Below are 11,291 nucleotides of genomic sequence, written 5' to 3'. Positions count from 1 at the left end.
TCTGCTTTGATTTTGGCCTTGAATTTCATGTGCAGATGTGTAGCTGCAAAGGGAGACGATGCACAAGAATGTGATAAGTTTGCCAAGTATTATCATGCTCTTAGCCCTTGTGAATGGGTATGTATTTTCAGTTACCAATATTCTTTATTATTGGCTAGGCACTAGGATCTGCATGTCCGACAAAATTTACTTACAGATAGATTGTCTTGCCAATCTCAAATATCTGTGTTGATGGCCTATCTGTCCATCTTGTTTGGTACAACTTAGCTTTTCTTTGGTTTTTGTTCCACTTCACATGATATTTGATTTTATGCTAAATCCAAAAAAATATTTTATGTGAAAATTTCTAATATAATAAAAATTATAGTTATTAAATATGTTAGGCCTTGTGAGGAGTTTAAGGGAACAATGATTGTCCCTTTCAAGCTCATTCGTAAAATATAGGATATTTGAAATGATTTTTGCCCACTTCACATGGAAATGAAATTTTCTCAATGGTATGATGGAATAAATCCATGCAGAACAGAAGTTGCATGACATAAAATGTTTAGAACAAAAACTGTTTTTGTTTTATATCCAACAAATGAGTTTAGTTTAATTAATTTTCCTTGTGGCCATTCAATTTCAAGAGGATTCATGTCTTGTTTCTTTAATTAAAAATGGTTTGGCTTATATTCATATATTGCATGGTATCTGTAGAGAAAAAGAGAATCGGATATTGAGGAATAACACCAATGGTCGCCAATCTTCATATGCTAAAAGAAAAAATTGAATAGTCAAAAAACCTATTGAATTATCTATACTATGTGAAATAGATATCATGCTTCTCATGTTTTCTCTGGGTGGACAAGCTTCATTATGCAGATCAAGGTACAGGTACTTTTTTTTTTGGGTTAATTTGTGTATTTTTCTTTAGAATCAACTCATTACATAATCTAGCATTCAAATGGGTTTAAATAAATACAAACAAAGATTATGTTGTTTTAAAGCAGTAATTTTATGCATTAAGTAATGTCGTATCTATCACAATAATCTACGTGTTAGCAATATTAATGTGTAAACTTTTTTCTCATCCCATATGTGACAATTAGTAAGAAAACAATCAATTTACAATATCGCATTCCTCAACATCCTGATTTGATAGTTTATATTTTTTATGAGTGAATCTACCTTTTCAGTATCTGATTGTTCTGTGGTGGCCGATTATTAACACAAATTTGACTGCTTATAGCAGAAAAACTAATAATGACAAAATGAAGGCTAAACCGAAATGATGAGAGTGAAAAACTTGATAAGTCCAATTGATATAGAGGAGAACACTTTGTACAACATGTAAATAAACAACAGTAGGTGAAGATAAGATCTTGAACAGAGAAGCTTAAGCCAACGCTACTGGTGGTTAAATAGAGAAGCATATCAATTAGGTGGCGGCAACTAGTGCTATCAGTAGCAGCTAATGCACCAGTTATAAAATTTGTAACTAATTTTCAATCAATATAAATTGATTGATCAAGTCTTATATACAATCAAATTGTTATTTGATATTGGATGCAATTTCATTTGTAACCAATTTTGTTGATAATTACAATTTGAGAAGAAATATTGTGTTGTTTTTGTTTGGATAACGAGTGGCAAAACCACTGATTATGTTTTTGTTTGAGTAATGAGTTGCAAAACCTCACATAATGTTTTTGTTAGTAAAATTAAAAAAAAGGATTTTTTACATACTAAAGTAAAAGGAGGATATGATAGCGCTTATAGAAAAAGTGCTATAAAATACTGTTCAGAAAACAAGGCTATGATAGCGCTTTTATAAAAAATGCTATTAAATAGTGTTTAATAGCGCTTTATAGGTGATCAACATATAATAGCGGGAGCTTCAATAGTGCTTAAAAGTGCTATTAAATGCCAAAAAAAGTGCTATTAAATGCCAAAAAAGTGCTATTAAATATTCTTTTTGGCGTAGTGATTGGTCATTGTAAGCAATCGATTGGTTCAACTGTTTTCAGTATAAAATGAGTTTGGTAAATCCGTTTTGGACGTGGTCAGAGGCGTTGAAAAGATATTTCAACGCTCTATTATATAGTGATATAAATCATGATTATATATATATATATATATATATATATATATATATATATTATAAGTTGTTGTTTTGTTGATGTAATACGTGGTTCTTGTTTTCGCTATAATTTAAGAACCGTGAATCCAATTGATATGAGACTTGAAGCTTTGGAAAGCTAATCCAATGAGATATTGCATGGTGATGAGAGACCATGAACTAACCAAGAATTCTTGGTAGAGGATAGTGATATTTTTATGCTTTTGTTATGTTTGACTTGTTTGTGTGTAACAACTTGAATAACCTAAGATAATGATGAGTATGTTGTGAGCCGGATATGCCTAGGGTTTATTGTGACATGTTATGCTAATATGTGTGTTTCTTGTATGATATTTTTATATGCTAATGTGTGTGCTATAAATTGATTTGATGTTGTTGGATGTGAAATAATATGATTAAAATTTTATAAAGATCAGTGAGAAAACCTAGGAGTATAACTAGGAGAATGACTTAGGAAGATAATTTAGGTTATGGAAATGAGTATACGGTGATGCTTGGACACAATGATACCTCAGTGTGTATCGCAAATAAGTATTCGCTTGATTATGAATCAATATGCATTGTATGGAACATGTGGAATACTTTGTGAATGGGTGGATGTGATCACCTAGTATTTGATGAACACCATGAGAGTTAATTTGATATTTTGGTGAGGAGCATTTGTTCCAAAAGTCATATTTTGGTGATGAGCTTGCTCCGAAAGTTCTATTTGTTGTTGAGAATTAATCACATATTCAGAATTAGTTGTGATTGTGCACATACCACTTCAAGGGCTTAGGTAAAGCAGTGAGTGGGGATGTGGCACCAACGATTTGTGCCTTAATTGGGTTTGAGTCCTAACCATGTCGGACATGGGGGAAAGATGGACACCTAAGTAGGTTAGAGTCCCATACGGTGAAAGATACTCAAAGTGGGTTTGAGTCCCATACGAGTGATGGTTTTTAAAAGTGGGTTCGAGTCCTATAGGGGAACCTGATATCTACCGCGAAAGTCGAACCATACGAGCATGTGTGAACCAAGCCTTGACCTAAACGTAGATCTGGTTAGTGGTCTATGTTTCGTGAATCCGAATAGTGATTGATTGAGTTATGTGAACTAAAGTGACATGTTTCCATACATTGCAATTATCCCTTCGTTACTCAAGTTCTAGTTACAAGGTGCGAGTGATGCATAAGTAACGGAAGGCAAATACTTGAGTTAGAATCGAGTAGAAAACCTGTAGAGCTGAGTGGATCCATAGGATAGTCGAACTCACTGAGATCATTATCTCATTTCATCGTCGTTGTTATTTTTCAGGTACTCCTTTCAAGTTGAATTCATGAGGAGCTGTCTACTGATATTTCAAGGGATGTTGATTATTGTGATCTTTCAATATGGAGTTGTTTACAATGAAGATATTATATATAGTTCTTAGATTTTATTCCTAGGCTTTATTGTATGACATGTTTCCTTGATGTTTTTAGTTTGGACATGTGTATATAATGATGCAAACAGGCACTTATGATTATGTCAATACCGAATAATAACATTTGTATGATATTATTCTAGATATATATTATACAGGTTGTTACACAAACACTGATAAATGAAGATTTGGGTCCTCGATGGGATTTCTAGAGAACTGGTTATATTGCACGATTTGCACTAGAGACAGTTTCAATTTGAAAGTGTTCGCCTAGATTACAGGTGGAACAATGCTTGAGTGTGGTTCCTCTTGAGACGGAACTGCAAAATCCTTGAGTGGACGGTTATCAGCTTCAACCATATGCTCAAATATGGCTCTAAGTTCACATATTCAGCATTTGAGGTGAATGCAACGCTCAACTTTAGGAACCGATTGTTCTAATTCTTCTGTGTTTGAGCGAGTGTCAGGCATACAACCGGTAGAAAGAAAATAAAATAAAATGCCTTAATATGTACAGTGCAACAATGGTGTTACGATATTGACTAATAGTCTCCGACAATGGCGCCAAAAACTTGATATGATGTTTTCCTTCTCTTTAATGCTTTCCGTAAGTGCACATAATGTATCGGAGTAATATAAAAGGTTGTCGAACCCATAGGAAATTATAGTCAATCTCAATATTATCTACTGTTGCTATGTAAATTTAAGGCTAATCAGATTTTGGATGAGAAGGGGAATTAAAATAGAAAATAAAGCAAGTTGGTTTTAGAATAATAAAAGCGAGACCGGAATATGACTTGCGTCGATCAATAGTACTCACAGTTAAGCCGGATTAGTTAATTAAATTGGTACAATATTTTTCTTTAATAGGAAGAAATTTAATTTAAATGATTTGTTTGCGTTCTCTAAACCAGAACTGAGATTTATTCTAAAATCTATATTGACGTTGTCGCGGTTTAGTGTGTTAAAGTATAAAGCTTATGTTTTTGAAAATTAAGAACTTCTAATTAATTTAAAAGTAATTTTGGATGAAAAACAAATTTAAAGGCGATATCAATTGTCGCTCGCGTAACACCAGAGCTTAAACTTATAAACGACTGTTATCGCAACACATTTATTCTTCTACACTATATTTTTGAAAATGATTATTTTTGCAATTTAAAATAAGTCGTGTTGTCACACTTGATTTAATTTAAAATCTAATTTTTATTTTCTAGCTCAGATACGAGTTTCTCTCTTTTGGAACAGAATCAATATCTCTAAGTTTAGCGCTTTTGCGATAACTAATTTCAATTTAAAACATTATAAAAATCAGTCCCAAAATTGAATCTCAATTTGACCGATAATTTTCAACTTAGACGTGAGTATCGTCGAAACGAGGTCCCCACATCCGGACCCTAAATAGTTTAGCCTGACAGACTTGATATAATATTCATATTATATTTTCTATGCATACCAAATAAAAATTCAAACATAATAATATAATGATGATAGTAAGTAGTAGTAGTAGTAGCAACTAGCATGAAAGCAATAATATATCATTACAGAATGTGTGAAAATTGATTGAATTTATGAAATTGATACTAGTAAGCAACTTTAGCAATCTAAAGAGTGACAATTGAAACTAATAGAATAATAAAGAATGACAATTATAATATTAAAACTTAAAACAGTAAAATGCAGGAAAATGAAGAAGAAAAATACGTACTGAAAGTAACACAGTGCGGGAATCGTAAATCGAAAAACTTGTAAATAAAATTATGGAATTGATATGGAGACAAGCTTAAACAATGAACGATCCAAGTATAAACATGAAACTTGCAGAAACTTAAAACTATGACATGCTTATTACTCAATGTGAGCAATTAAGCACTTTTACAATAAGTGATTTTTCTACTTATTTGATTCTAGAAAACTTGCCTTCCTCAAAACCTAAAAACTAAGACTATATATAGTGTTCCAACTGCTGAAAAGCAAGTCAAATTCGTGTAGGAGTAGTTGAGAGAATAATTTTGAAGTGGGAGAAGACTGGGCAATTCAGTTTCTATTTTTCTGGTCACGAAGTCTATGGAGAACACCATGGCCTCACGGCGAACGCCGTGCACACTAAGTGGTGAACATGTCCGGTGGAGAGGTCATGGTGAATGCCATGCCCTTATTGCGAATACCACGAACTTTAGACTTCAAATTATTTTCTTTTTCTGCAAGGTAGGTGGCCCTCCAAGGGTGCCACATCATGTTGCACGCCATGGAGGTCGCCGCTAATGCATTTTCTACACTTTTTCTCTGTTTTTGGCAATTTCGCTCTATTTTCTCTTATACCAATTCCTACGTGGAAAACACCTGAAAAAAGGACAAACTACCAGCATAACACTATATAAAGATAACAAAATAACATAAAATGATAAGTGAATCGAGTCAGAAAATATGGTATATTATGCGGTTATCAAAGTCCCTACACTTAGATTTTTGCTTGTCCTCAAGCAAATAACCAACATGATACAAACAATGTAAGTGCAACATAGACACAACATCACTTTTACTCGTACGTGATTGTTCATTTGGTTTGGCTAACGTAAGATCGATAGGTACTATTGGGTCAACACTAAGGACACCGTAAGGACACAATTCCATATTCTATGGTAAAAAATCTCCCTCTTATGCAAACCAATCTGAATCATGCTATTATAACTCAACCTAGATCACGTATCATCTTTCACCCTTTTTCATTCAAGCGCGATCACATTAAGCTCGTTATCTTCACACACAGATAGTAAGGAAACTTGTTAGTGCTATGATATTTACTTAATTCAATTCATGCACATTGGCTTTAGCATTAATCTGTTTTTTCTTTGGAGGTTCATACACCGTTGGGCTAAATGGCCTAGTAAGGGTCACCTAACTTAGAGGGAACATTCTCATTTTGTTCATTTATTAATTTAGCATATGATCATTCACTTATTTGCACCAGTCTCCCTACGTAGTGTGCATTTAAGATGGTGTTGGTTGCTAATATAAACTACTTAAGGGTTACTTAAAAACAATACTTAAGGTTTCGGCATAACAACCGACATAAACCATGCATAAATGACTCGACAACACATGTATTGGCTCTACTAACGATAATTAAACTAGAAATTGATAAAATCCTAATAAACATCAAATAAACTAGAAAAGCAATAAATCTAACTAAAAATCAATAAAAAGAAAGCAGTAAAGTTCCTCCCCCTACACTTAAACCAGATATTATCCTCAATGCTTTGATAAAAGGGAAAAGGAAGAAAGAACCTGGTGAAGAAATCAGCCCCGTCCATGGCCTCGGGCTCGACCATATCCTCCAAGACCATGGTGAGGAGGAGGTGGTATACCCATGGTGTGCATATACTGTATCATGTCACCCATTCCAGTTTGTAGTCCCATCATTCCCTCAGTTAGATCTGTTATATTATGCTCGGTCTGTGTTTCATAATTATGACAATACTCTCGTATCTACTGAATGTGTGCCATCATGTCAAGATGTTGCTGCTGCATAACTCAGAACAGGGTGTCATGCTCTACATCTATATCATTCCAGTGGCAGAGCTCCTAGAGAGCATCATCAAGGGCTGTCCAAATAATAGCATAATTATACTCCTTTGAAGATTGTTGCCTGGATGAAGTTTGCATCTGACGCATACATTGCATCATCTCTATTTTTGTTGATGCATGGCATATATCATGTTATCTCTCTCATCACCCATAGCATTTCGGGCATATATCTCACTAAGTATGCCATTAAGTTCAGTGTGTGTGGCTCCGGAATAAGCACCTGTAAAATGGTCATAAATAAAAGGTGTGATATGTGCATGTGAAGTAGGAATATATGGTTAATGGTGTGGTGTGTGCTCATGTGCAGAAGAGGCTTGCTCTCTCTGATCAAATTCATCATTTATGGATCCATAAACAGTGACATTCACAGGAATGTCCATGGGCTCAGGTCCGACATCGGCATCAGTATGCAGGTTATAAATCCAATTAGCCCTATTTCACACATATGTGCAGTTCGGGCAAGGTAAAACAACACTCCAAATTGCAATGTTATGAACCATCAATAAATATATCCATTAGGCCTAGCTCTAATCAGACGCATGTGCCTACAAGCGGAGAGATCAAGGAAATGGGGTGGTAAAGGCTCTAGGGTCGCAAGTTCAGTATGAAGACCCAAGGCACGGGCTATATAGATAATTAACCCTCCAACATAAATAGGGCCCTTTGAAGTAGGGCCAAATGCCTTCATGTGTGTTGTCATAAAGGGTGTCGAATTACCCTGTGTGGGTTCAAAAATAACATGAATATAAAGAAACTTTTTTTCATTAATTTTGTTAGTGTTCTTACGACCAAAAATAGTGATTGCCAATATTTGGCGAAAATAGTGGATGACGAGGTTGTGAATGCGAGTTGTAAGATTACCCTCAAAGCTATTAGTAGGATGACCCGTTAATTTTTCCCGGAATTCCCCAACATTATGCACTCAATCAGTTTCTAATGGTTCTTCACAAATAACCCCCTCTCCATAAGGGAATTGCAACATTTCAGCAATTTGATCAGTATTAAACTCATATTCCTTGTTAAACATACGAAACCTAACGGTGCTTGTTGTACTAGTAGAGCCAACTTGTGTGGTGTAGTGAAGTGAGCTTAGAAACTCAAGTGTGAGCCTAACGTAGGTAGGGTCTTTTATGAGAAAAAGTGTGACAATCCTAGTTTATCCAGCATCCAATATACACTATCAAATAATCCTAAAGCACGTAAGCAAGAATCATCAGCGTACCTGGTCAGAACAATTTGTCGGGTCAGAATAGCTTGAGATTTCTTTCGCTATTTTTCTCCATATCTTCCTTCCCGAAAAATAACATCATTGAATCTAGCATTGCCCCCTTGCATCATTGTTAAAAACTTGAAAAAGAGAGTAGAAGTTGGTGTGAAGGAAGGTTTGTGTAATTTGAATATGGTGGAAGTGAGAATTATGGAGTTAGGTTATAATAGGAGTGGGTGAGTGGATGGTTGGGAAAGTGAGGGATTTTGAGAGGTTTTGGGAAAAAGAGAGAATAAATGTGAGTGGGTGTAGTGAACGAGTGAATGAGGGTGGTTGGAAGTTGAGAGGATGGAGTTTGAAAGGCAAAAAAAGGGTTAAAAATTGACTTTTGCGTGTATGGATTGTATGTCGAACGCCATGAGGTGTGTGGCGAATGCCATGGACCAAAAATTTGTGTTTTTCGCTTGTGAAGGTTGTGGCGAATGCCAAGGGTGTGTGGCGAGTGCCATGGAACTTTTGGAGCATTTTTTATGATCTTTTTGGACTTTTTGAATGTTTTTGGTCCTACATCATGATTAGTAGTGCAGAATTTTGAAAAATTTAAAGAATTGAAACGGGAAAAAAATATATATAAAAATTTGAAGTTAGAAAAGAAAATAAAAAATATTCAAATTAAATCGAACAAATAATAAAAGTTTCGTGGGTTGCCTCCCACGCAGCGCTTTGTTTAACGTCGATAGCTCGACAAATGTAATTTAAGCAAGACTAAACAAAGATGATTTTTTTTAAAAAAATGAATAATGAAAAAAAGGGAAATATTTTAAAATAAATTAATAATGAAAAACAACGACGGAATATTTCCTCTTCCACACTTGAACTCAATATTGACCTTAATGTTTTCGTGAAAGCGGGAAAAAGGAAATAATAAACCTCTGGGTGATTTATGTGTCATGGTGCCTGGCATCTTGACCTAATGCTCTTCATAAGGAAAATACTTCTTGGAACAAGTGGTCAATTTGCTCAGTCGCTCTATCATATTGATCTTGTATTACTTGGTATCATACCCCAATTTTGTCCCCCATTCAATAAATCGATGTATGATGACATTTGCATCATCTGCATATCGTAACATGTATTTCATCTTGCATAATGCCTAAAATATCAACCAAAATAAATTTTTAGATTTACAGACAAACTGGTCGAACTGATCCTCAAATGCACGTGAAATAAGCAGGCGAAATTTTTCAAAATTGAGCTTGCAGACGTCAAATTTATTAATCGATGGTTCGTGTAGTTTAACCTGATGTTCTTGTTTTATTGTTTCAACGACTTTTTTGGTCGCATTTTGATCCATTTGAGCCTTTTAACCGATCATTTTTTATTTCAAAATTTGATCAAAATACGTATGCTTCCAAGAGATTTATTTCGCACGGATCATTTTAGTGCATTCAATTTCATTTTTCGGGTATTTTTGCGCTCAATTTTTATTCACTTTAAATCATTTTATTTTTATTCTATTGTCAATTTGTTCACAAAAATTAAATAGAATTACCTATATGTTCATTTTAATTTTATGTTGTTTAGTTTATAATCTTTGAATTTATTTTATTTGTATTATTTAACCTTGTTTTAATCATTGAAAGTATGCAAGAAGGGTATTATTGATATTTAAAATTTTCAAAACTTTAATTGTCTTCCTATATAATGGGTCAATGCATGAACAAGAGGGGACACCAATAGAAGCCGCCCCATCACATTAGTTCCCTTTTTTTTTTTGAAAATGAGGTAAAAAAGTAGAAAGATAATAGAGAGAAAGTGAGTGCAGATCTTGGTTTTTTTCATAAGGGCATCGATTCATAAAAACCTCTATTTTATATTTTCTCACAAACAGTGACTTCATCCCTTACATACACTCTCTCCACCTCCCTTAGCATAAAACAACTCACCAACCATTAGCTTCAAACACCTCATAAAGCTTCCTCATAAACCATCATGTAACTCCTTATTCACACTGATGTCTCACTATTTCACGGCCATAACACTACCATCTCTCATTATCATACCACTTGCAACAACCCCCATAAGAACTCACATATGCTTGCACTTTCACCATGCAGTAGGCCATTCAACAACACACACTTCCATCCATACTCACTCCTATATTTCAACTAACATAAACCTCCATAACCCAACCTTGCTTTCTTCCCTCATAATAACAAACAGTACTGCAAAACCAACTAACACTCCCTCCGTGAAACCGCGTTTTCACCATAAACCACCCCTTACACCATGTGAAGCTCTCATCGTCACCTATAAACTGGAAAAAAACTTGGATCACTCATCTCTCGCGCTACAGTAACATAAGCATCTCTAAAACGATTGTTCGAATAGTCGAGTAAGACAACCTTTATCCAAACAAATCGAGAAGAGGAATATAAGGCTTTAGACCATCTCCCTTTTCATCTTTACTTGCAAAAGGATTTTGAATATTATTAAGATATTTTGGATGGACGACAAGTACTCGAATGGTTGAGTAAGGCAACTCATATTCAATTACTCGGGGAAGGGAATAGAAGGCTCTAGACCACCTCCTTTTTTGTCCAAATTATTATGAAAATAAGTTTAGGTTTTGATTAGGGAAAAAATTGAGGTGAATAGGATTGAGATTTTTTTAATATATGATCATTATTCAAATGTTCGAGTAAGGAAACTTGTATCCAAACAATTGAGGAGAGGAATAGAAGCCTCTATACCATCTCCCTTTTCGCCCTTTGAAATGGTGTTTAAGTATGATTAAGTATCTTACTTTTTTTGAATTAGAAAATGGCTCGATGTTAATCGACTTTGGATTTGTGAATGGAATGATGGAAAATGATTGATAGTTTGGAAAATGGTTTGAAATTATTTTGAAATTGATTAGAAGTGTTAGTGAGGTTGGTGTGAAATTGCTACGTTAGTAAGATGCTAAG

The 11,291-nt window shown here is 34.5% G+C and overlaps 1 long non-coding RNA gene across 5 annotated transcripts in view; it reads left to right on the top strand.

Moving 5' to 3' along the window:
* Window positions 1-3,743, top strand: part of LOC127120098 (uncharacterized) — a 4,915-nt gene extending 1,172 nt beyond the window's left edge. For 2 of the 5 annotated variants that reach the window (XR_007803077.1, XR_007803076.1), the window contains exons 3-4: window positions 36-117; window positions 700-1,612. This is a non-coding gene — a long non-coding RNA (uncharacterized LOC127120098). Of the gene's footprint in view, window positions 1-35; window positions 118-699; window positions 1,613-3,418 lie in introns of those variants that run through there. The other 3 variants (XR_007803080.1, XR_007803079.1, XR_007803078.1) reach the window with 3 other exon arrangements.
* Window positions 3,744-11,291: the final 7,548 nt, after the last annotated feature.

This window comes from Lathyrus oleraceus, chromosome 2 (assembly GCF_024323335.1).
Source record: "Lathyrus oleraceus cultivar Zhongwan6 chromosome 2, CAAS_Psat_ZW6_1.0, whole genome shotgun sequence".
Taxonomy (NCBI): domain Eukaryota; kingdom Viridiplantae; phylum Streptophyta; class Magnoliopsida; order Fabales; family Fabaceae; genus Lathyrus; species Lathyrus oleraceus.
Note: the sequence above shows the minus strand (reverse complement) of the source record. Positions and strands in the feature narration are given on the sequence as shown.